This window comes from Lepisma saccharinum, chromosome 4 (assembly GCF_977018435.1).
Source record: "Lepisma saccharinum chromosome 4, izLepSacc3.1, whole genome shotgun sequence".
Classification (NCBI taxonomy): domain Eukaryota; kingdom Metazoa; phylum Arthropoda; class Insecta; order Zygentoma; family Lepismatidae; genus Lepisma; species Lepisma saccharinum.
This window is the reverse complement of record NC_139232.1, coordinates 96,435,233-96,463,007: the sequence shown is the minus strand read 5'-3', so window position 1 is coordinate 96,463,007 and position 27,775 is coordinate 96,435,233. Positions and strand designations below refer to the sequence as shown.

The 27,775-nt window shown below is 37.2% G+C and overlaps 1 protein-coding gene across 2 annotated transcripts in view; it reads right to left on the bottom strand.

The window, feature by feature from the left end:
* Positions 1 to 27,775, bottom strand: part of LOC145986650 (scavenger receptor class B member 1-like) — an 89,464-nt gene that overhangs the window by 61,104 nt on the left and 585 nt on the right. The gene's annotated exons all lie outside the window — the stretch shown is intronic.

Genomic DNA, 27,775 nt, shown 5'->3' with positions numbered 1-27,775 from the left:
ATGATCATCAGGATAATCCAGGAGGGACTCTCTTCAACAGAGTGAACCAAAATCTAGCATATGCTGATGATATTGATATGATGACACGACGATTGCAAGAACTGAAGGAAGGACTGGAAAGATTGGGGAATACAGCTATTGAGATGAGACTCCAAATAAATCCAACCACGACTAAATGTTCTCAGCACGAAATAAGGAATTCAGGGAAGGCCAACATTTACAAGTTAATGGAGGCACTATGAAAAATGCAAAAATTTTGAATGCCTTGGAATATTAGTTACTATGGATAATAATGGAGGAAATAAAAGCACGAATTGCAGCTGGCGATCGAAGTTATTTCTCACTGTTAAGAGTTTTCAAATCTCGCAGCCTGAGTAGGAATTTGAAAATCAAAGTATATCAGGTAGTGGTAAACCCAGTGGTGACATATGGAGCAGAGACATGGACTTTAGCGCAGGAACGATGAAATTAGTGCACTTTATAAAAAACAGATATACTCTGTAGTTTCCGATATAAGAAGCATGGGACTGAGGTGGCTGGGACATGAGAAAAGAATGCCTGAATACAGAGTGGTTAAGAAGGTCTAGAAAGGGTGAAGATTAAGAGATAGGCCAAGGAAAAGATGGTTGGAGGATGTTGAGGAGGACCTTTGAAGGATGGAAGTAAGGCGGTGGAGAAGTAGAGCAGAAGATAGAAGAGAACGGGCTATCATTTTGAGAGAGGCTAAAGCCCTTCAGGGGTTGTAGCAGCGAAGGAGTAAGTAAGTATTTAGAAGTGCGGTTTACATCTTCAATCAGTTACGCAAATGTTCTCCTTTTTCTGCATCAGGGGCAACACCTGTGCTACACGTGCAGGTCTGTATGTAGAGGAAATGATGAAATTTAACATGTTAGCACCAAGTAACTACGAAAAATTCTGCAATGGACTCTAAGGTAAAGTGACCGGTTTAGAACCGTATTTTACAGTATCATATTAGTTCAATGTATTGACAGTGGCGGCAATTAGGGATGGGAGCATGGGAAACAGCCCCCCCCCCCATACACACTTTTTGTCATCGCACTATGCTATGATATCTTAATTCTAAGTCTTGTCTAACTGAGCCAAAATCATCTGCCCGAATTCCATTTTCAAGACGATTGTTTCAAATTACAGTTAGTAGAAAGTAAACTATCTTTGCCCTCCCCTCCTCCCCCCCGGCTCAGTTAAGACACCTAATCGCTGCTACTGTGTGCATAGATTTTTGAGCAACAAAAGCAATAAAACAATGTATTACGTTCTCACCAATAGCATAATCGCGCTACTATGCCGCAATTTCATCATATCATCACTCATTCACATCTTCGCAAATTAGCAAAAAGTGTCACAAAAAGCGGAGTAAAATAAAGCAAATCAATCTATCAATCAACCAATATTGCAACGTCCTCCTCACGTGCTCCGCACTACACTAACAACACAGCGCAGGAGTACTGGCACGGGCTGCGTTCTACACACTAAACCGTGCAATTAGGTGGACGGCAAAAGTCTACCCATACGCGCTAACTTTTTCTCAGCCGTAGAACATGGACTTAGAATCATCTCAGGGCTTGCTGGGTGTAAGGAAAGATTATACCAGCTTTTTATATATATATATATATATTTATTATAATCTTAGCACACTTGCACACGTGTCTTTACCTGAAACCCTTACCACGCGCGTGCATTTACCTGTACCACCTTTGGTCTCGAAGAGATAAGGTGGGGGGCAGGGAACATACAATTTATTCCTCGCTGTGAGGTGCCAGGGGGAGTATGGGGACCTACTTTTATTTAGGGCCTTGGTCGCCGCTGACGTCACGGGTTCCCCTGTAAAAGAGAGTAGGTTGTGCGTAGTACCCCAACCACAGCCGGGAATTGGCCGAAACCAATCGGTACTCCCGAATAACGGGCGCAGGGTAAAAGGATTAAAGGGTGCCGCGACACCCCCGGCGTTAGCTGGGAATTGGCAAGCCAACCGGTGTCTCCTATGAAGGGACGGCAGGTTAGAAAAGGAAGGTCCGGGTGCTCCCAGACAAGCCGGGCAGGTAGAACCTGGGCACCTATCAGCCTAAGCGAGCGGACCAGGTAGGTAGGTTGCTGCTAGGCTCTTCTTCTTCTTTCTCCGTCCTTCCTTCTGGGATGGCTTCTAGTCTTCAGGCTGGGAGGCCAGTTAACCCTAGATTATTGCCTGTTGACATCAGGGAGCCAACTGAGCTCCATGCCTTGCTGCGCTGGCTTTATACTCGCGGGGGGGGGGGGGCGCATAGGTGATGAAAATTTTAACTACAAGTACGCGTTGCTAACTATTTTTTTACATATAGCAAACTTCGTACTGAGAATTATCAAGGTTTTGACATTGAGAAATCACTAGTGGGAAAATCACTAGATGCACGTGTTAATATAAACTAAAACTGTGTGCATTCAGACAATACCATTAACAATGAGCCTCGCAGGACCCTGTAATTCTAAACAACGAGTTGAACAGTGTAAATGACAATAATTGATAACATTTACTGAATACAGCAACTGCGCAGAGTCTAATAATAAGCGAAGTTAATAAACGTAGAGGTGGATCCGTTAGCGTTTACAGAATACAGCGACCACGCAGGGTCAAATAATACGTAGAGGTGGATCCGTTAACACATTTAAACTAAAAGCGTACGCCTCGCAGGGTTAGCATGCATTCTTCTTAACAAAATATAATATGGCGACCACGCAGGGTCGTTAAATGTGGCGACCACGCAGGGTCGTTACAATATCATATGAAATGGAACACGTAAATTTAGGGAAACACATGACACTGCATTAAACTACATATCTCACTCATAAACTACGAAACAAAAAACAATCTCTAGAGGAAATCATAAGCTATGAATTTGGTTCAGTGACTTTAGGACGTAAATTACATATTTGCTGTTTTTTGTGTCAGAAACCAACTTTTGCGCAAACTCTAAAAATTAAAGAAAATATTTGAATCTTTCTAACTCAATTAAAATTTATGGTAGCTGTATCAAACAAAAACCATAATTTAGCAAATTTTCTGTTCTTTCATTTTGGTTATTTTCACTTTTTGTGTTCAATGCACCATTTCCGAGATATTAATTCTTTTTAATATTTTGGTTGAATTTTTGCCGCCATTTTCCCCAAACATTTGGATGCGGATATTAAATACCAGGTGGTTATAATTAAAGTGACGGTGTTCAGAGTGGTACAGCACAGGCTGTAATGAGAGTAGCAGTCTGAAACTTCGCAGATATCGAATTATGCAACAAAAAATAGTTCCAATTCTCGCCACCAGGGTAAAAAATGGCGCTGTAAGCAGTCAAAACTTGGTATAGTTACAGGAAAAACACTATAAATCACAGAAAACAATACTCTTTGTAATAAAATATCGCTACAATTTCACTATTCGAATTACATGAACATTACTAAAGGAAAAAGCAACAAGCGTCACCAACAACAACCAGGGAGCTCACACAATGGTTAGGCAATGTCACCGGCTTTGACGTCAGAGTTACGGAAAATTCCACGTTTTGACTGCTTACAGCGCCATTTTTCACCCTGGTGGCGAGAATTGGAACTATTTTTTTGTTGCATAATTCGCAAACGCATTGCTTCATTAGCATATCTGCGAAGTTTCAGACTGCTACTCTCATTACAGCCCGTGCTGTACCACTCTGAACACCGTCACTTTAATTATAACCACCTGGTATATTATTCACTATACCATTCCGCACAATCTGGCACAAATAACATTTGTGTTGCAATTATTTCCGGGTAAAACCGTATATTTCCTCTACTAAATATTCCGTGAGGCAGTGGCAGAAGGCGATCGGTTTTTTTCGCGCAGCTTGGTGCCCAAACACCCGAAGGGAAAAGGGAAGTGTGTTTCCGAAAACTTGCTTGTACCATGCTTATGGAGTGGATCTGCTAATTTTGCTGATTATAAACGGCATCGAGCAAAATCCAGGCCCCCGTAACAATGTTCATTTCTCAAGCGAAATTATCGAACTGAAGCAAGTTATGCTTGAAGTGAAAAGTTCGAACGATGTGTGATGTGAAGCAGCTTTCCGTCACTGTGAACAAACTCGTTGAAAGGATTGACATGCTTGAGGCCGAGCTTCAATCGTATGTTCGGACACTGGAGGATCATCTGGACGAGCTCGAAAAACGATGGAGGCGACAAACCATGTTTTCCACGGCATGCATGAAAAAATGAACGAGATATGGGATGAATCGGCTAGCGCAGTGCGACAATTAGTCGAAGAAAGACTTCATCTTTCCCTACGAACGGACGCAATCCAGAGGGCTCATCGTACCGGAAGCACGCGGTCCGGAAAACCTCGTTCCATTGTGTGCAAATTCCTCCACGATACAGAGAAAGTGTAAATTCTTCGAAATAACAGCAAATTAAAAGGCTCAAATATTTACATCGAGCAAGACTATTCATTTTCAGTTAGGCAACAACGACAGAGACTTAAAAAGCATCTCCTCGAAGCCAGACAGCAAGGGTGTAGAGCTTATCTGCAATATAAATATCTCGACGTCGACGGCAGAAAATATACAATTTGGGACTTGGAAGACAACCATGGCGACTTTCATTCAAGAATGCATCGAGACCCGAGAACCTTCAGCTGCGTCCAGTTCCCAGAAACAGGCTTTCTCTCCACCCCCCAGCAATGGAAATGTGACGTCTCAGGATGCACAAGTGACAACAACGGCATTCCAACCATCTTCATGCGGTGATCCGTTTCCCCCCTCCACAATCCAACGGGACAAGGAAAGAAGGCAACAACCGGATATCGAAAATAATAGGTCACCAGTTTCCCTTTCCATCCACTCAGCGGTATCCCAAGCGCCAGGGAAGCAACCAAGGAACGAGTGCCTGAGGTGAGGCCAGATGCAAACAAGTAAGTGGTAATGGTCAAGTGACCAGCAATTCTCGTGCCAGAAGACATTCTTCACCCAGCTTTAAATATTGACATTTCCATGACTAAATTTAAATCTATCACGAAAAATTCAATTCAAGCAGAATATAACTATAACTTTAGGAATGCAGGTTTTTTAAAAATGTATGATCTTATTAGAGCTGTAAATTGGAATGATCTGAAGAAATACACTAATATTATAGTGCAGGAGGCCTTAGAAAGATCGCTTCGCGGGCTTACAGCAGACGACAATATGGGGGTGTGTCTGCGAGAACCGATCAGGTCCCCTTCTGGAAGGGTGAGTGACCTCTGCCTCTTGCTACCTCGGTCTGTTTGTTCGGCTGAGGAGCAGACGACACGAGAGTATCGGCAATAGTGTGCGAGCGACGTCTGCTGTTAGCCCGCGAAACGCTCTTTCTAAGGCCTCCTGCACTTGACATATTTAACAAATGCGTACCTTTAACGAAAACTCAACGAAAGAAAATTCCGAGCTGGTTCTCACGGGAAATTATAAAGAATATCAGGAAAAAAGCATATCACAGGCAAAAATGGAAAAATAACGCTCCCCACGCTGAACATCATTATGAGAAATTTAAAGAACTTCGAAATATGTTAAACGAGGGATTCAAAAAGCATATACGCATTATATTTCAAGCACAGAGTATAACATACTTCATACCCCTAATCTCATTTTCAGCTTTGCCAAAAATATGAAAAAAACAAAAAAGAGCAGAACCTTTTCAATATCAAGTTAAAGTACTTTCTGACACTCTAGAAGCATGGGCGCCGACTTGTCAAAATTATTGGGGGGCTCTGATCACTGAAATAAATTAATGAATGACTCACTCTCTCCCTTTTTTAAGTTTTGGCCTCGGTGTTCGGAATCTGATAAAAGCCCATGAATTCCTTAAAAATATCAAAATTTTTATTCACAGTTCGAATGCAGAATATTAATTGTCCACGGATGGATATGTCACAAGTTTCGTCAAACATAATAGCAAAATATTAACGACTTTTGATATCTGCTACCACGGAGCGCAAAACAGATCTCCCTAATATATCAATGATCTCGTTCTGAATGTCATGTGAGAGCCATTTGTAGCCCGAACGTCCCATCCACTCTCCTAGTTCATGCACATCGTCTTTTGAAACTCTTTTTAGTAACAATTTTAACAATACTCATAATTACAATAATAAGTCATGTGTTTTGCTGTCTCTGGTCACAGCCCCCCCCCCCCAAGTTGATGGTTTAGCGGTCTCAGCCCCCCAAAGTTCATGATCTAGATTCTAGAACATTTCAAATGTGTATTTAAAGTTAAGTTCATGTGGCACAATTCAGAGTAAACTTTACAAGAGAAGCAAAATAATACATTAGATCCTCTTAAGCAAAATTATTTGGGGGGCTCTGTCCCCACATCGTTAACATTGGGGGGGCTCGAGCCCTCCCAAGCCCCATGGAGTCGGCGCCTATGTCTAGAAGTAACAACAGCGTTTGCTAAAAATTTTCAATCGGTGTACCGGCAGGATGATGGAAAACATAAGATGCTGAATATTCAATCTTACAGTGAAATCGATAAACTAAACCTATCAGATATTAGTCTTAAAGAAATCGAAGATGCCCTAAAAAATCTTAAACCGAAAAATCTATTGGTTCCGAAAAAAATTCCGCCTTCATAGTACTTTGCGGTGAGATACTCAAATACCCCCCCCCCCTGCACACGCTGTTCAATCTTGTGCTCTCCACCTCAACATTTCCAGATATTTGGAAATTGGCAAAAAATACCCCGATACCAAAAACAAATAAGCAAAATGATGTAGAGAATTACAGACCGATAGCAGTCCTGGCAGCACCTGCCAAGCTCTGAGAGCAGATTCTTTACAAGCACATTTCTTATCACATACGATCAGTTATACCTCCTTATCAACATTGTTTCTTATGTAAAAAGTCTGTCTGTACCAATCTATTGGAAATCACTCATTTTAAAACCATAGAATCTTAATATAAAAACTAAAATCATACAATCTATCGAAGCCGATGTTACAATTGTGTCAATCCTACTTAACAAACCGCAGTAGATGGTATCCGACTTAGTGGATGTTGCTATTTAATATTCGCAATTCATTTGCACGGGTGTTAATTAATTTGCACGTACTTAGAACTTATTTGCATGTACTTAGAATATTTTACATTTATGTATTTGCTTAATTATAACTTTTTATGAATATATAATTATTTATTTTATGAAAAATATGTATATAAAAGGTAATTAGAGGTACTAAACGCTATGCATATGGTTTTATATTCATTACTGCAAAGTATGTAATGTATAAAATGTTAATATTAATGTTTATAGTATTGAAAATAAGTTTTCTATGGTTTATGAACCGCTATGAACGGTGGTAATGGCTGTAGGTACAGGTCCAATTACGAAAGAAGACGGTCCCGGTACTCGAACCCGCGATATGTAACGGTAATAAACGGTTAGGCTTATAGTGTATACTACGTATGTAATAATGTATGTTATTATGGTATGAAAGACGATGGTACGACACGCCAGACAGAAGACGGTGAACTCCGCTCTGAGGGTAGACGAGAAAGGAATTTGGGAGATGTGCGGTCAAGGTCAAATGACGTCAGAACGTCAGAACAAAGAAGGAATCTGATTCACCAATCAGAGAACGCGTCGGTAGATTTTCAGAACCGGTTTTTCCAAGGTTAACCAGTACGCAATAACAGGGGAAAGCTATGCAATACTGTAGGGCAGGGGAGGGATTGATCCAGACAACAAAGAATGTCTGGAAATGCGCAGCAAGGGTCAAATCTTTGAAGCTATGCGTCGCTTGTAGAACCGGTTTCCGCCGCCAATTAATATTCCGCTCAGGGTTGCCTTCAAGGCACAGGACGCTTTAGCGCAGGTTTTTTTTATCTGTACTATGAAGAAGGGAGAGCTATCAGGGACGGGGCCTACAGTTTTCACCATTTGCTTTTATCACGGGGTAACGAACCTAGGACCCTTTGATTATTGATTTAGGTAGTAAATGTATGTTACTGTGTGCTATTTAACTTAATTTTGAGTTTATTTTTTACCAAACTTTGACTTTATGTCAAATCTTTTACAAGTTTTTATGTATTTTTACAAAAATAACACTATTTATACTATTCAGGAAACATTTTTTATTAAATTTTGGACTCACAAAGATATTTTTACAACTTTTTAACTTATTATTTTACAATTTTATACCTATTTTTAACCTAAATAACACTATTTGTACTATTCAGGCAACAGTTTTTATTAAATTTTGGACTCAGAAAGACATTTTTACAACTTTTTAACTTATTATTTTACAATTTTATACCTATTTTTAACCTAAATAACACTATTTGTACTATTCAGGCAACATTTTTTATTAAATTTTGGACTCAAAAAGACATTTTTACAACTTCTTAACTTATTATTTTACAATTTTATACCTATTTTTAACCTAAATAACACTTTGTACTATTCAGGCAACATTTTTTATTAAATTTTGGACTCACAAAGACATTTTTTCAATTTTTAACTTAACTTTTACAACTTGATATTAATTTTTTACAAAAATAACACTATTTGTACTATTCAGGAAAGACTTTTAGTTACATTTTCGACACACAGAGTGTGTGATCTCAACTTCTATCTGTTTATTTCACAAGTTTAGGCTTATTATTACCAAAATAATACAATTCAATCTGTTCAGGAAAGACTTTTAGTCGCATTTTCGACACACAAAGTGTGTGTTCTCAACTTCTATCTGTTTATTTCACAAGTTTAGGCTTATTATTACCAAAATAATACAATTCAATCTGTTCAGGAAAGACTTTTAGTCGCATTTTCGACACACAAAGTGTGAGTTTTCAATTTTTATCTGTTTATTTCACAAGTTTAGCCAAATATTTACTCAAATAACACGATTTGAACGTGTTTTTTATTACATTTTGGACACACACACACACACACACACACACACACACACAGAAAGAGAGAGAGAGAGATTTTCCAAGTTTACAGGATTATGCTCTAAGTTTACTCAAATAACACAATTTTGTCTATTCAGGCAACATTTTTTATTATATTTTACTCACAAAGACATTTTTTTTTTTAATTTTTAACTTATTATTACTCAAATAACACAATTTAATCCAGTCAGGAAGGATTTGTTATTATATTTTGGATGCACAAAGAGGAGATGTTTTCAACTTTTTTTACTGATTTTTTGCAGGGTATGTATTAATTTTTATTTATTTTGTTTTGTATCATATATACATTTACAAATTTTTAACTTAGAGTTTAGTATTTATTTAAATCTTTTCAAAAACACTAAAGAAAAAGTACTTTTAACTAAAATGTAAGCCACAGAATATATTATTATTATTATTATGGTTTAGTGATTTCCACTATGCTTTTGTTTTGTATTTCTATATGTATTTATTTAGGTCAGGTTACGCCTGCTACGTAGGAAAGTTTGTTTATTTTAGAGTTTGCTGAGTATTTTGTTACTTTTATACTAGGTAAAGTTTTCCAAATATTTCAGGTATGGCTCCATCCATATATTTTTGTTTTTGCTGTTTGGAGATGATGCGATCAGCATCACTCTCCATCTGCTTTTTATTTTATGTACCCAATATTATTTTGAGGCTTAGTGAATTCTAGAGCCTATTTATGCAGGAGAGAGGGCTTGAAAATTTTGATTTCAGATAACCCACAACTATTTGTCAGAGTATTTTAAAGGATATTTTATATTTATTATGTGCCACTAGAATATCAAAGCTTGCTTAATTTTTATGTCTGTAACACTGTTATTGTATTTATAGCTAAGGCTTACTGGATAAAGTACACGAAATGTTTAACATTTCGACTATTTGCCTTTATACGAGGCCAAATTTTTAGTGTAACGAAAATTATTGTGTGTCTATAAAGACTGAAATCCCTTTACCGATGGGTCCATAACTGGACGCTTACCAACATTGTTTATTATTATTTTTTTAAAAAAATATAACCATTTATCAATATATTGACAATTCACAGGACAAGACGAAGTTCACAGACGACTGACTATATGAACCATAGGTCCACTTGCTAAACTTTTTTTCTATGCTAGAAGAATAATTTAGCCTTATAGCCTTTTTCAAGGTATTTTTGAAGTATTACTGGTTTTTTGGGGTGCATCAATACTTGAGTTATTTCCATTTGGTTTATTATACGAGGCTACAATCACTATCTGAACACTGAAATTCTCTGATTGAAACTAAAAGCTTAGGCTGTAACTAGGGATTTAGTATGTATATCGACAATTTATAGGACAACACGAACTTTACAAAGGATTGTAGGTGATGTAGGGCCACACGCCAGAGCTTTGTTAACCTGCAAGAAGCATTTACAGCTAATGCTACGAGGAAATGAGGTTGATTTTTTACTGTTTCACAAGAATGCTATTTTTTATACACCCAATATTTGCTTTTTCAAGTAACTACATGTACCAGAAGTACTTACAGGCCAACTCTAACTAGACTTCGACTTATTCTATATCAGGTGCTAAATTTATAAAGAACTATGATTGTGTATATTTCTGAAGAAGTACGCAAAAATCAGATTACCCGGTTAAAGTATCGGAAAAACAGATTTTTCTATGCAAGTATATTTGTATTGACTGGATTATTTAACAGATCAAACAGGAAGACTTCAAAATTCATTAAATGTAGTTCTATAGTATAGGTGGTTTCAGAGATATAAAAAGAACAAATATAAGATTTCGCTTTTTTTGCTTATGAGGCTAATCGCGACGCTAAGGGTAAATGGCGAGGAAATGTAACGGAGGAGAAACAGTCCCAAAAGTTATGGGCTGCATGTAAGTTAATACCACAGAGATTTTACAGTAGGTGTAGGTTCTACCACCAGAACTTTTCTATCATAATAATACTGGTTATGCTGTACTGTTAGCTAAAGATGCTGATATTTGAGAAACTTAAAAGCTTATTTGCAAAATTTTAGATAAATAATAATCTGTTAGACTGTAAACATATTTTATATCCATTCTGCAAAAGATCCGATGACAAAATTTAAAATTGTAATCGCCCAGACAGGGACTCGAACCCTGGACAGATAGGTTAAAAGCCTAACGCTATACCAACTAAGCTATCTGGGCACAAGGTATTCTTTTCTTGAAAAGTTAGTTATGTTAACAAATATATTGAAACACTTGAGAACACTTTTGGTCTGGTTCGACAGAGAAGGAGACAACATTTCCAAATTTTTACAGACTGGGTGTATTTTTCCACTATAGAGGCCTTCACTATATGTAATTCGAAACGCTAAAGTTCAGCTAGCTTCCAAAATTGAGGTAAAGATTGTGTTTGGCGAGATTAACAAGTTACAATTATATCCAGTTACGGACAAATAAAGCTAAAACTCTCAGATTAACTGAACTAGCCAAGTTTTAGTAACATTTTCTTCACTTTAGTACAAATACCAAAGAGATAGGTATATTTTATTTATAATTTGACAAAATGTACTAGTATTTAATTCACAAAGTTAGGTAAAAAACAGTATTTTTAAAAATATTGTTACTGCCTTCAAATTTTATGTTATTTAGCCACTAACAACTGGTTTACAGTGTTTGGCATCCTTTAAATAGGAAAAGAAGGAATTATTTGTTTAGTATTTTTACTACTTTATATTTATTTAAGAAAACAATTCTACAGTTTAACTTAATTTTAACAAATTGTTACTAATTTATATATCAAAGTTATGTTATTTAGAGTGCATAAAGGCGTATAAAGTTAATATTTGTACTTATCAGTTCAACTAACAATTATATTTTACACACAAAAGATAATGTTTACAGTTAAATTACTTGAATCAGAGAATAATATTTTACAGTAATTGATTCATTCAGCACTAGTCAGTACTTTTATGCATCAGAAAGTTTTCTTAATTTTCTATTACGCATGCTATTTTGGGCTATTTTTAAAATGTATTTCTAGGGCAAACTGGTTTAATTTTCTGCTTATAATGCAAAGTTGACAGTTTTCGCACAATGCATTGTACATTTGTTATATTCTCTACTTACAATCAAAATATTATGCTTATTTAATGTATAACTAACTAACTCTCTAGCCTTCTTAAACCCGAATGTTCATGGCTGCAGCAACACATGCCTTTCATCTGTCCTTGTCCTGAGCAACATCTATATACTCCTTTCCTTCCCTACCAATCTCCTTTAGGTCCATCTCTACATTATCCCTCCATTTTTGTTTTGGTCTTCCTATTGAATTTTTACCATCAGGTTTCCCAACAAGAATCCTGTATACTCTTCTTCCTCTCACATTCGTACCACATGATCTACACACCTAAGTCTTCTTGATTTAATCATTCTAATAATATCTGGACATGAATACAAATTATGTACTTCTAAATTATGTAATCTTCTCCACTCATCTGTCTCCTCATCTGCTTTAGGCCCAAATATTTTCCTAAGGATTTTATTTTCAAATACTCTCAATTTATGTTCCTTTTTCAATGTAAGGGACCAAGTTTATTTACTGTATTTAACTTTTATTTTTGTAATTAACAAAAATTAAAAGCTTATACTGTAGTTATTATATCTTTTTCTATCAGCTTATTTTGAAATTAATATTATTAGGTATAGTCTTTGATTTATAACTATATTGCTTTTTTTATCAATTTATCTAAGAGTACACGCAGACAAACACATGTGTACACACTTTTATGTAAATAGATATGCCTTTTTTCAATATTTTAGTATGAAGATTGCACTTTAGCTATTTAAGCAATGGTAGGAAAGGTAGCATTTCTGAGAATTTGTTGTAGGATTTTGTTGTCCAAGTATAGATGAGAACTGAGCTGGGAGACTGTTTTGAACCTTTTCATGATAGTTTGCATGTGAATTGTATGCAAATTGAGCACTATTGACTGTGCATGCTTCTAAGTTTTGCTGTTATTTTACATCAAGTCTGTGAGACTGTAGTCAGTTTTCCCTTTTCAAGTAGTTTTTATTGATTGTATTTGTATATGTTTTGGGGACTTAGCAGTTTTATGTTATGAGGCAGTTTGTTGTAGAATATTTTTGCATGATTGTTTTGAGATATTGAGTGTCTGCTGTTTTACTTGTAATTATTTTCCTTCTTGTGTTGTGTATTTGACTATATTTTGTCCAAGTTTGTAGTATTTAGAATAATTGTTGTTGACTTGTAGATGTAGGGAGTAATAATCCTTTGCAAGATGCCCTATACTTTAGTCTGAATATTATTCTTAGTGTTCTGGTAGTATTATTAATGTAGAGGTAAATTAGGCTGAAATGTAGGCATTTTTCTGATAAATTATACTCACTTAGTTGTTTCAGCAGGTAGAAGTTGCATGATGGTTTACTGCTGATGATGTTAATTTGCTCTTCTTATGTACTACGTATGATGTAGCGCTTACTTGAGTAATTGGAATTTTCTACTGAAAAAAGGATTGCTTGTCTATTTTATTCCTATGTTGTTGAGTTTGTCCATAAGCAAGCCATGTTTTTACTCTATCCTATGCCTTGGAAGAATCTAGATATATTGTGTTTGCAGTTTTATGTTTCTCTAAGGTTTCAGCTATGTAGTTTTTTAAACTGTGCTATGGGTGTGAATACTGATTTCTCTTTCTGGATTCCATGTTGGTTTCTGTGTATTCCTCTTGATGCTTGAATTTGACTTAGATTGTTTGCCTTTTTTTCTTAGATCTTTATTTGTTTATTTGTTCAGTATTTTTTATTTTTTTGAATTTTAATTACTTTAATTTTACATTAACTAACATATTTTACTTTAACAACAAAAATATTTATTCTAGTATAAAAACTTCTACTAACAAAAATGTACTATTATAACTTTTAATTTTAGAAAATTGTATTTTTAAAACTTCAACTTTGAAAAATTGATTTTTAATTACTTTAATTTTACATTAACTAACAAATTTTACATTAACAACAAAAAAATTTGCCTAGTATAAAAACTTCTTCTAACAAAAATATACTATAATAAGTTTTAATTTTAGAAAATTGTATTTTTAAAACTTTAACTTTGAAAAATTGAATTTTAACATACTTTGACTTTAACAATGTACTTTGATTTTTTATATGTAAAAGAATATTAAAAAATAAAAAATACTGAACAAATAAACAAATAAAGATCTAAGAAAAAAAGGCAAACAATCTAAGTTACAAGCAGACATAAACAGTCTTGCGGAATGGTGCGAAAGCAACAAACTAATCTTAAATAGCGAAAAATGTTACCAAATGTCATATACTAGAAACACTACATCAATAAAATACGAAAGTTGCATAAATAAACAAAAATTAAAACGGGTAGAAACAATCAAAGATCTAGGAATTTTGTTTGATTCTAAACTTACATTTCACGGGCACGTTAACTTCATAACAAACAAGGCTTATAGACTTCTGGGATTTATAATGCGTACATGCAAAGAGTTCAAAAATCTCGGAAGCTTAATGATGCTCTATGCTTACGTTAGAGCGAAAATTGAATACGCAAAGCATAATGTGAATCTTATCACCGATATTAGACGACATTAGACTCTTAAAGAAAATCAAGTATTTTCAAGCGATTAAAGTTCAAAGCACTACGGGGGAAGAGGGTACAGTGGCGCAACCACAGGGGGGCAATGGGCATTGCCCCTCCCCAACCTTGGACAGAAATCAATTCTAGGGGCAAACATTGAGGTCAAAGAAACAAGACTAGTAGAATCTAAGAGTAACAGGACAAAATGATACTCAAGATACTCTTTCTTGCATTATTTCTTCCAGGCCGCCAAGAGCACCTGCAGGGGGACACAAAGGGGCAATTGCCCCCCTAGATATCAAATTTTATACAGATAAAAATACAATTCGTAAAATTTTCTTACTCGCTTCGCTCGCGATTTCTGCTTTTCTTGAAGTTTTGTCAAGTTCAGAGCCATAGCTAGTGGGCGGCGGGCGTTGGCCCTGGGTGCCGAACGATCTAAATGAAAAAGAAAATGTAAAAGAGAATGCCATGGCAACCCATGGAATTTTTTGTGCCATATTAAATCAATATTGTTTTCAGTTTGCAAAAAATTGGATGTAAGATATTCTTGCTCGCTTCGCTTGCAATTTTATTATTTTCTGTAATGCATTGTAAATTATCAGAGAAAGAAGTTATAACTAATTACTTCACACTCTTGCTGCTAAACTATTTTGTCTTAAATGTATGAACACAATTATATATTTGGAGGAAAAGGAGGGCACCATACTTCACAGATAATTTATTTATTCGTTATGATGCATCTATGTTACTGCATTACATACCCACCAATGCAATGAAACTAAACAGAGAGATAAAATGAGGATTTTCTTTCCCGACTGAACTTTCATCAAGAGTTTTGCCCCCCCCCCCCCCCCCGCTAATCAGAAGGTCTGCTCAGGCCTATGCCCGTGTCTGTGCAAGAATCTCGATCAGTAAAGAAGAGGATGGTGGCCGCCTTTGCTGTAAGGGGAGTTGTGGAGCACGTGGTGCTATTAACACAGAAGACCGTCACCGCGAAGTGATTCACCGAGGAGTGCCTGCCCAAGTAGTTCAAGCTCTCAAAAACACTCGTCCACGCTCAAAGGCAGATGCTTAGTTTTACCACCATGACAACGCTCCTGAGCACCGCTCCAAAGTTTGCATCGAGTATTTGGCACGTACGGGACTGAAAGTGCTGGGGCATCCTCCCTACGGTGCAGACCTCGCTCCATGCGACTCTGCACTGTTTCCTCACGTCAATAACAGGCTAAAAGGAATAGGTTTTTCAATGAAAAGAAACTTCTAAGGGCGTGGGATGACGAGTGTACCCACTTTCCTGAGGAAATATGGAAGAGTTGGTTCGACGAATGGTTTTGAAGGATGAAGAAGTGGTGGGAAGTATTTTCAAAGATTTTGAAAATGAAAGGTGTATTGCAAAACCTTCCTACAAACTTTTCTATTTACACTCCGAAAGATACCTGGTGTAACCCATATCACACCACATTTTTTATTGCTTTCTAACAGAAATAATAAATGTGAAACACTATCACATTTTCGTAATGTTTGATAACTGACCCAGTAATCTGTACTACATCTTTCACTAGCCGACTTCCATGGTGGGGTGGTTATACAACGCACTGCGACGAAAGGGGTCGCTGTGCAAACCCCAGCCTGGGCATGGCTGTTGTTTATGAGTGTCCCTAAATCAATTTCATATCATCACTCGTTCTCATCGTCACGATTAACTAGAAGTGGCAGAAAAGAGACGTTAAGTAAGAACAATCAAATATCCACTCTCTCTCTCCCTCTCTGTACCACATGCATTACTATTAGCAAAAGGTAGATGTGGGAAACAAAAAAAAGAGCAGTTCAAACTCCATAGAAATACATTCAAGAAAACATATCCAAACACATTACGCACCTTAAATAATACAAGGCCACTCAGATATATGCAGATATGCCTGGATAGCAGTGGCTACCATTTGGCCAATCATGACTGCCAGCCAAACGTGCTACGAAATCTGTTACCTGCCCCATAGGTGGACGACGTATTCAGTGGCTGTGATTGTTCTTAAATTGTTGGCAGATGCAGCTAAACGTGTACATTATTAGGCTCCATAAATCGTATTGCTATATTTCTGAATAAATCTAACAGATGTGTAAAATGAATGTTTTTAAGTAGGACAACGTTCAACATCTAAAGAGCCGTCAATGTTATTTTCTGTTTGTTAGTTCCTCATTCGAGTACCGACAATGGTATGAGTGTTATCGATGTTCTCTCATTGTTTTCATCGTTATATCTATCCTTATCGTTGCAAATATTCAAGAGGGAGAAATAGGACGTTAAGAAATCAAAGAGTACAGAAAGTAACTAATTCTTAAATGTTAAGAATTGGAAATATTAAAACTGGAACTTCCCTGCCCTGGTTATCTACTAGTAGCAATGCTGCTGCCTTGAAATTAAGGGGTCCCGGGTTCGATCCGCGGTGGAGGTCTCGTCCCAATCTGTGTACATAGTGGATCTTAATACAAATCCAATGAAGTAAACATTTTTGCATGCGATGCAAAAATCAGGACGCTTGGGCAAATTTCATTCTTCGCAGGCCTAGGCCTAATTATCACTTGTGATGTTTTGTCACCCCATTACCGGTTGAAGAACTCCACACCTCTAGGTAGGATTGTGGGAGAGAGACTGGCAGTCGGGAGATAGGCCTAGGCCCTTTCGAGGGCTGTCGAGCCTTGGGTTATTATTTATGATGTTAGAAAATAATTTCTGCAGTACCGTCAAAGTGGCGAAACTTGATTCCGTGCAGAAGAATCAATCTTTGAAGCACATCTCATAAAACAATTGATCCAATTCTGATCAATATTCAGAGCATGATATATTCTGAAATAAAACTATAATCTTCAGCAGTCACTTCACTAACCAAAATGCCCAGTGCAAGAGTTGCAACTAAGCCAAACCTCAAGTCAACTTTGCAGCAGGTTATAGCATATGTAGATCCAAACGTGCGCGCAGAATATAGTTCCACTGAGACGGGCTCTATTCCGACAAAACTGCATACTTGCAAGAAAACAGTTATTTAATTTGTAAAATACAGACAAAATAATACACCCATTAGCAGATATGTATTTGATCGGTTGCAATCACCGTGCAGACGAACTAGGATCCGCAGATTCGCCAACTGGAGTTTGTATTGCGCTGAAGAATCGCTGAAGATCAAGAGCGAGTCGAGCAAGACTGAATACGTTGCAGAGCGCGTGGAATCCGTGATACCAGTGTTGCACATCCCACTATTTTAACCCTATGTTTATTGTGATGTAATTGATTAATAATGGTGCTATACAGCGGCGAGAATGGCTGAATCGAGGTCTCCTGTTCAGCTCGCGGTTTTACCCGAGTGTTATTTTGGGCTTCATCGGAAGGGAAAAGCTCTTCAAATCAAGCAAGTTATTTTAAATGCATAATCCTCCTTACGACAACATGATCAAAGTAAAACAGGGCGTGAGGTGAATTGCCGTCAATGTGTGCACGAACTGTATCACGGGTGCTGAATGATTTGCGGTTTAAGTTTAGGAAGAGGACACGACTGATTGTTGTTTGACGACAAAAGAATCTCCGCGGTATTAAAAGATATCGCCGTGATAAGAAACATGTTTATTACGTATTTGGACGAGACGTGCTTTAACTCGGTGGGGGGAGGGGGCGGGGGCCTACATTGAAGGACACCACCGCCAGGGCTGAAGAAACCGACGAGAAAAGAAGAGGGGAAGGGGGAGGCTTATTGTTTCACCCACTGGCGGCAATGAAGTCTTTGTTGAAGGTGCATATTATCAGCAAGAAATGGACAGACCAAGAGTTGAATCCTGGTTTAGTGAAGTGATTCATAAATTGAAACCAGAGTAATAGCAGCAGACAATGCACCTGATTGCCAAAAATAACAAATCATGCTTTTTTTTGCTGGTATAACTTGAAGTGCGTGTGTCTTACAGTAACGGATATATTGCGAACGAAGCAACCAAGTTTTTCATAAATGTATTTCTTTCTAAACCAAAAACAATAACTTGTCATTAATTCAAGAGGGGACTATCGTTGTTTACTTTTATCTTTGTTTCTTTTTCTTTTTGCGTGCTCGAAATATACACACATGCTCTCATGTTTAGAAGTTATTTCGCATTTATATTAAGTAATGACACATTTATTAAATAATCTATGCGCAGAAAGCACTTCTAAAATTTTATGTTTCAGGAGACAAAAAGAAGCAAAAATACATTCCGCTTGACATGCATGCGGGTTTTGATGTGTTCTGCGGTTGGGAATACTGTGGATTTTCTCAGTGTCTACGATGTAAGCAGCTCGGCGGTTGAGGCAAGACTGGCACAGTGTTGCCAATCTCCGAATGCAAAATTTCTCTTTTACCAGTGTAAAATTTCCCTTTTTCGACCTAAATTTCCCTCGATTTTCAAAACATATCTGAAGCTGTATCTTTGTATTACTATAACTGTTAATCAGGACCGTATATAAGGCGGTTTAGTGGGTTCAAACCGCCCATTGAATAAAATACTAGAAACTGATCATAGTTTCATAATATAATTATCCTAAAATAAATATTTGAATTTTAAAATAAAACACTAATGTATTGAAAAAATCCCCAAACCAAAAAAAAATTCGTCTGCGGTGCAATGATTGTCGGACTTTGAAACCCACCCATTGTGAAAGCTTAGCTAGGGGCCTGCTGTTAATATTTTTCTTTTGACGCCTGTTTTGCCTGAGGAACAAACTTTATTATTATTATTATTATTATTAAATATTTTTGAAAATCATAAAAGTGCGAAGTAATGGGCAGCCACTCAATACAATTTTTTTCACATGTTTCCCAGATAACTTTTCATCCGCAGATAAATCCCCACGACGTTTTCTAAACCTTTTTGGGAGTTGCATGTAGCTTCCTATCAGTCACCTCTTTCATTCTCCTTGCAACAGCACAGGACACACAAAGTCACACACACAGCCACTAAGACACGTTCTGAAATGATGGACGGAACAAGAAAAAAAAATGAAAATCCCGTCCCAAATTCTTTCCAGGTGCAGCGCTGCTCGTGCATTGAGGCCTTTCTAGGAAACGCGACAAATATAAGACTGACCGGTCAAGGTCATCTATAACAGGGAGAAAGAAAGCTTACTGAAAAGTGTCACTGTTGGTAACTATTCATTTGAATAAAAAAAATATCTTTTCGAACTTTTTAAAAGAATGAAACGAAAATGTGAGTTTAAATTTCCCTGTTTTTTTTAGCTATTTTCATTAAATTTCCCTTTTCACCCTCAAATTTCCCTGTGCCGAGGGAAATTTCCCTGCTTTTGGCATCACTGGACTGGCACAGAAGATTCTGAGCTCAGTTCTCGCGCGGATTGATACATAAAACCTGCTGCAAACTTAGCTTGACGCTTGCTTAGAAGTGCGCGTCAAATCTCCTGCATATGGCGATAGCCAATAGCAGCGCACTGCAGCGGTGCCATGTCGAAATCTCACACTCAAAAGAGACAGAGTGGTTGAGCGAAGCGCCTTGTCACGGAGAGCAAGGAACATTAGATAATATAACATATATTAAACTCAATGGGAGAAAAGATCATACTTGATTATGCCAGAGGGACTGCCAGGGGCTCCTCGTCACTCCAACAACTGGTGTCGTTGTCCTCATCGTCACTGACCGCACTACTTTCGCCCTCTTTGTCGTCCTTCAAATTTATTATAATTGGGTCCAGAATTTCGTCCCGATCTATCTCCCTTACAAAATCGTTTTCCTGTAATTGTTGTGCATGTCTAACACAAGCAGCCCATTGTTCTTGTGTTACATTGTCAAGTTCTTCGTTAACAAGTTAATAACACATTTTAATGTGTGGTTCTGTTTTACCCATGTCTCATCAAGGCAAAAGATTGGTCTCAAATCACCAGACAGTCGAATTTCGTGCATTGTACGAAGGAATTTTACCCTTGACGTAACAATGGCACTTCTCTCCATCAGAAATTTACTACCGTCGTTGGTTTTCCTGTACTTGAAGCCTTATTGTTTCAATATTCTGAAGGTGGAAGTTCAGCCTTTGTAAGATATTTTATCACGTAAAGAGTAAGTTATCTTTTTGGCAGTAGGAAATTCGCCACGATCGTAAAATTCAAAGACGGTTCTACGAACTACGTCTTTTTCAAAGTCATCTAAGTTTGTCTTCTTTTCGGTACGTTAATGTATTTTCTAGGTGATTGAAACATTGGAGCAGGCCCCGATCCACAATGTTTTGCCCCCGAACATATCCGAGAAACGGTAGCTTGATTCACACCACACGCTTGAGCTGTTAGAGCCTGGCACTTCTTAAAGTCAATTTTACTTCTCTATTCTTCACTCGAACATTATTTTAAAAACAGGAACGAAGGGAGAGCAAAAAGGATACAATGCAAATACGTTTATAATAACATTGCTTCTACAGAGGGAACGGTATAAGCTACAATCACGCTTGTTTTTCGTACATACTCGCAAATTCATCATCTTTCCATCTGTTGAACTACTGACACTTGAAATAATCTATTTATATCCGAGCGCCAGGTACACGATTTAATAGCGAGGTGAAACAGGTTCTGAACTAGGCAACGCCGCACGTCTGTGATTCGCTGGTGCTGTTCAGCCGTTCAAGGCCATATGCAGGAGATTTGACGCGCACTCTACATGTATTCATTGATTTTATGTCAATATATTTGTCTCGTAGTGGAGGTGGATTTGTAGTGAAAATATTTTTATTCCTTGAGAGTGTCACGTCCTAAGTGGAAGATATTTCTCACATCCTCCCCATTTTTAGCCCTATGTTCTGAATTCCAGTCGTTGAACAAGAAAAGTAAAATATTTCATCATGGAAAAGAAAATGGTATCATTAATACAGTTTCTATTCAAGGGGATTTTAGCTTATTTGATGAGTGCCACTTTTCTGAAGCACGAAAAGCTACAATCTTTATACGCTCCCTACTGTTGTGATTTGGACAGTTTAGAGTCATGGCACACTATGAGCCAGAATGGAAGCCAAAATGAAGACCCTCAGCAGCTGCTTGTAATGATTGAAACATTCAAAATTTCGTTTTACGGACTTTATAAGCTTTGTGTTATTGAAATGTCCATATGCTCATCAACGGTTGCTTGCAACAAACCTTCGAAATGTAATTTGTGATGAGAGGTTGAGTGCCTTATCTGTTCTGTCCTTTGAAGAGCTTGCAAAATCTTTGGATTTAAAAAAAAGGTTGTGGCTGCTCATAAAAACACACGTATCTTATCGTAGTTTCTTGCTGTGGCTCATTTTCTCATTTTAGCAACAAGTTAGTCAGAACTGTTTACATAGAAATAGTGTTATGTGTAGTATTTATACGAACATCCAGCGAGTTAGATGGCCGGAACGTGGTGCTGATCACATCACTTTAAAAAATCCCGAGATCATGTATGTGCCTACCCCCCTCTCCATATGCCTTCATGGCATGTTGCAATGTTCCATAAGCCGACTTTCGGGGGGGGAGGCACTACGACACCACAGGTCCCGCGTTAGAATCCCAGCTTAGCATGAGTGTTCGTTGTGAACGTTCCTTCATGATATTCATTATTTTCATCTCCCCGATTATCCAAAATTAGCAAAAAAGAGATGAAAAATAAACCAAAACAGTCAATGTGCAGTAAATAGCTTCTTTTTGCTGATAATTACGAGCCAAAATAACAAAATTATAAAGTCAAAGCTGTTTTTTGGTGGGGCCATTCCAGTTTTGTGAAAAATCGTATCTGCAAAGAAATTCTGCTGATAGCAATGTTTGGAAACACCAACAAGACTCATTGATATAAGGTTCACATGTAATTGTATTAATTATCTCTGTACTTTAACGTTGAGAAAATAATAAAAACAAATGTAAAATGATAGTACAATTACACTCTTCATCACATGCAAGAACACCAGCTTCTATTCGAGATCTCGTTTTGCTTATTTTTAGTAAAATTCTGATAGGAACGATCACGTGCTTTTCAAGTTCGTTGACACCAGTTTGATTAATGAAGGGAAATGCAGCTATCATATCTCGGAGACTATTTGTTTTTCTGTCTCCCTATGTCCTACTCGGTTTAATATAATTCAGATAATTTGCTTTGTGTTCACAGAAATACGTCATCACAGGATTCTCTTTCCGTTCAATTGTTGCTTCGTTATCATTTAGAAATGGCGGCTTTGGGATGTGTCTTAAGTAGGCAGTTGTTTACTTAAATGGTGACCTTTAAGTTGACCTCTACGTTATTTTGTTTATGCATTATGTGCGTGCACGTCGTAAATTAATTTTGTAACTATAATACATGCTCCATATAGAGGGTGAATATAGCACATGCATTACATTAATGGCTTATGTATCACTACAACAAACTTTTACAGCGTGTAAAGTACATCAAGAGCAACCTTTCTTAGTAATAAGTTATTATTATTATTACTTATAATGTCTTGTTCGTTGCCTCGTTTCTACGCTACGAGCCCTCGAAAACATGGCCGTATATTAGGGAAGGTCGGTTTGATTGATTGTGTTAATTTTTTTTGGCACTTCTGGCTAATGGTGAAGATGAGTGATGATATAATGAAATTGATGAAATAACACTCACAAAGAACACACATGCCCAGGCCGGGATTCGAACCTGGGACCTCTGGCGTCGTAGCGCGCCAGTAGTGCTAACCATTCCGCGACGGACGCCGAAGGGAAGGTCGGGTCCAAACCCCTTCCATTGGTTTAGTAAACATTTTGCACTAATTGGATAATGGAAGAAATAAGATCTCAAAATTGATCAAAACATTACATTGCTTAAAAAGTTACGAGATTATATCACACACACACACACACACACACACACTACAGTTTTAAAAATACCAAATTCTAACTACCTTAATTGTAAGAATTATATTGTGATAGATATAATCAATGTCTACATCAAGCCAAAATTTATATCCAAATTGTGGACTGCCTCCGTGGCGGAGTGGTTAGCATAGCGCGCTACGACGCCAGGGGTCCTGGATTCGAATCCCGGCCTGGACATTGGTGTTCTTTGTAACTGTCCTTTCATCAATTCCATCATCTATTCTCACCTTCGCGATTAGCCAAAAGTGCCAGAAATACGAAGTAAAATAAACTAAATCAATCGCAAGTCAAAAACCAAATTGTAGAGAGGAATTTGTATTGGTAATATTTCAAAAGTATTTATTATAATAAATAAATAGTAAAAATTAAATTATAACTTCTAAAAAAATTGTACCATCCTTACGCTGCTAAACTGAAACTCACCCATTATTTCTGAATATACGTATGTGACCATGCTCGGAAAACGGCCATTGTTGTATAAATTTAATAATTTTGAAATATGATAAAGAAAGGGTGTTTGAAGAAAATACAATTAGTAAATTATTTTCGCGGGAAACAAGTTGTGTCAACGGTGGAAGCATGGACATTACCGAAATGTTGTACTGAACAGGTATTTACAACTTGAATTTTATGAATTCGTCTTATTAAATATAACTGCATTTTACTGTAGTTTTTTAAAAAGCTTTTTATTCCCAACAGGTGACGCTTTGTAAACCCAAATTTTGCAATTAACATAATTGCAAGACTTTGGTTTACAAATCGATACCTGACAAGAAGACATCGGGGGAAAATTCATGTAATATATCCATGACAATTTTTGTAAATGTCTTATTTTATTTTCCTATGCGATACTCACGGAAATGTGGATGCTTCAACTTCATATACACAGGGTGTCGCAAAACCCTTTAAACAACGCTTGGGAGCTGGTAGATATCATAAAAACAAGTAACTTTTCCCTATAAAGTTTACCTCGAAAGCGCTTAGTTTCTGTGCTATAAGCGCTTAAAGTCTATCCTGTACGTATGCAACCCAACACAGCAAACGCTTGCTCTGACATAACTAGCAGGGGCGCGTGGCAGGGTTGCCACTAGCGTTCCTCGTTAAGAGAGACGACTTAAAAACAACAACTTGGGAGTCTTGCCTGAGCAAAATCCAAAACATTAATGATATGATACTTGCGATGTTGTAAGAAGGATTCACAGTATTTATAAACTGACCAAAACAAATAATGGGCAGACTGAAATTCAAGATTACTCATTCTAAAATATCTCCATAATTGATTGATTGATTTGGTTTATTTTAATTCGCTTTTCTGCCACCTTTGGCTAATCGCGAAGATGAGGATGATATGATGAAATAACAAATGACACCAATGTCTAGACCAGGATTTAAACCCGAGACACCTGGCGCCGTAGCGAGCTGTGCTAACCACATCACCACGGAGTGTTTCGTACATCATGCAATATCAACAATTGCAAGGGACACGTGATATAGGGGAAATCCACGAACGAACAAAAGTAAGCATGATGTGTTTGCTGCCTCGTTTCGAACACGGAGACTGTAATGTTATTATAATTTATTTATTAGAAATAAAGTGAACTAGCGCTATTGCAAATCGAGTTCGTTATAAAAAGCAGGCTGAAAAGAAACAAAAATCACCGGCAGATGAATATTCTTGAGCCACTTCGGTGACTGAGTACGTTTAGTGATCAACACATGATCCCTCTCTACCGAATGTTCCGGACACGAGTTCCGACCTGGACAAAAATGTCACTGGATCTTATGTCCTCGTATTTACTATTTGCCCGAAAGTGTAGGAAATATACTTATACGTACAATAGGAATAAGATAAATTCACACGAATTATTCCGGAAATTCATCTAGATGTCAGAATCTCGCTCGTTTGCTACAAAACGTTGTTTCCAGGGTGAACTAAAAGTTGACATTTTGGTGCCTTCCGAAAATATTACTCTTACATTTCAATGTTGATATCAAGTTGCTACAATGAATGATAAATATGTACAATTTATGACGTGTACTCAATGGTTTCCTTTTGATAATTTTTTTTCATGTTCCATGATAAGAATGCAAAGCAAAGACACAAAATGATAAAACTAATTCGCACACATGAAAAGAGTGTAAATTACGAGGATTTCTCTTGATGTACCAATATCAAATGATATCGTGAAGTGCAGAACAAACTAGTACAGGCAGTAAGTATGCACCGAACTCAATGTAATTCCTTTCAATGAAATATTAATTTCTTCCTACAACTTCTTTAATAGAGCATTCAAGATTAACCAGTTTGAGTGGAGAGAAAGAGAGAGAGAGAGATAGAGAGAGAGAGAAAGAGAGAGAGAGAGAGGGGGAGAGAAAGTTTTTAAATCGCATGTTCCTAGTATTGCAAATAATCGTTGGAATTTTCTTGATACCAATTTTTAAAACACATAATTTTTCTTACATGCATACGTATCAGTTGTCGGTAAAATTTATAGGTTGCCACTGTTTTCTAAAATAAGCTAGGGGTCTTGGGTTCGAATCCCGGCTTGGGCATGTATGTTTCTGAGTGTCCATTCATCAATTTAATCATATCATTACTCATCACCATCTTCGTAAATTAGCCAAAAGTGCCACAAACAGCTAAGTAAAATAAAGCAAACCAATCAAGCAATGAATCAATCAATCATTAAATTAAAAGAGCCTCGCAATTATTTCCTTATGAGACAAACACGATTAGCAATAACGCTATTACAGATAGGAATAATTTTCAAATAAATTGTAATAACCCGGGTTCGAGTCCTAGTCGAGTCTGCATTTTTCGCTGAACATTTCTACATTACAGTCTGCGTGTTCGAAACGAGGCAGCAAACACATCATGCTTACATTTGTTCGTTCGTGGATTTCCCCTATATCACGTGTCCCTTGCAATTGTTGATATTGCATGATGTACGAAACACTCCGTGGTGATGTGGTTAGCACAGCTCGCTACGGCGCCAGGTGTCTCGGGTTTAAATCCTGGTCTAGACATTGGTGTCATTTGTTATTTCATCATATCATCCTCATCTTCGCGATTAGCCAAAGGTGGCAGAAAAGCGAATTAAAATAAACCAAATCAATCAATCAATTATGGAGATATTTTAGAATGAGTAATCTTGAATTTCAGTCTGCCCATTATTTGTTTTGGTCAGTTTATAAATACTGTGAATCCTTCTTACAACATCGCAAGTATCATATCATTAATGTTTTGGATTTTGCTCAGGCAAGACTCCCAAGTTGTTGTTTTTAAGTCGTCTCTCTTAACGAGGAACGCTAGTGGCAACCCTGCCACGCGCCCCTGCTAGTTATGTCAGAGCAAGCGTTTGCTGTGTTGGGTTGCATACGTACAGGATAGACTTTAAGCGCTTATAGCACACAAACTAATCGCTTTCGAGGTAAACTTTATAGGGAAAAGTTACTTGTTTTTATGATATCTACCAGCTCCCAAGCGTTGTTGAAAGAGTTTTGCGACACCCTGTATATGTGTTAGGGATATGAGTTCAGAAATGACAAATGTATTAAATTCAGTGTCTTTCATAATAAATACGAATTAAAGTGAGATATGAACACTTGGCGGAGATTCTCAAATATAAAAGAATGGTCTGTTGTTTGCTAGTAAGTACGTAGTAAAGACTTCGTGAATGGAGAGGTTCCTCTCTAATTCCACTGAAACAACTGGAGAATACTGAAAGCAAAAAAAAAGTTTTCACCTGACAATCCTTGGGAAATAGGGGTAGGAGCTATTACTACAGGTCTACTTTGCTTCCTGGAAATGTTTGCTTGTGTGGTGGACAAACATTACTAGCAAAAGTGTTCAATAAGGAAAAATCTCAAAATAAAACACACAAGAAAATGACACTGACTTGCAGAACACTGTTAAAAATGCTCAAAATGTTCTAAAATTTTACGATTTGGCACACACAGGAGATGTACTATATAGAAACTTCAGCGAAATGCTCGAATCCGCGTCTTTGGCATACCTTGACATTGCTCTACCAAGCCAGCCAAAGGAACTGCGATAGCGAAAAATCAGGCTGCTCAGCAATGGCACAGTATGACAGACACTAGTGTTCGAGTCCTTGTCCAGCCTGCGCTTTTCATTTCTACATAACGCTTTTTAACGGGATTACAACAATATATTCAAGCAATCTTTAACTCTTTTTTTTTTAGAAAATGTAAAATCATCAAATGCCCTACTTAGATATCCCAAAGTCATAAAATATATCCTTAATAGTCCCAGAGAGAGGGACTCCCACACGATTCTTTTCTACTTTATTATTATTATTATTGTTATTTTTTTTAACGAATTGAGAGATTTCTTC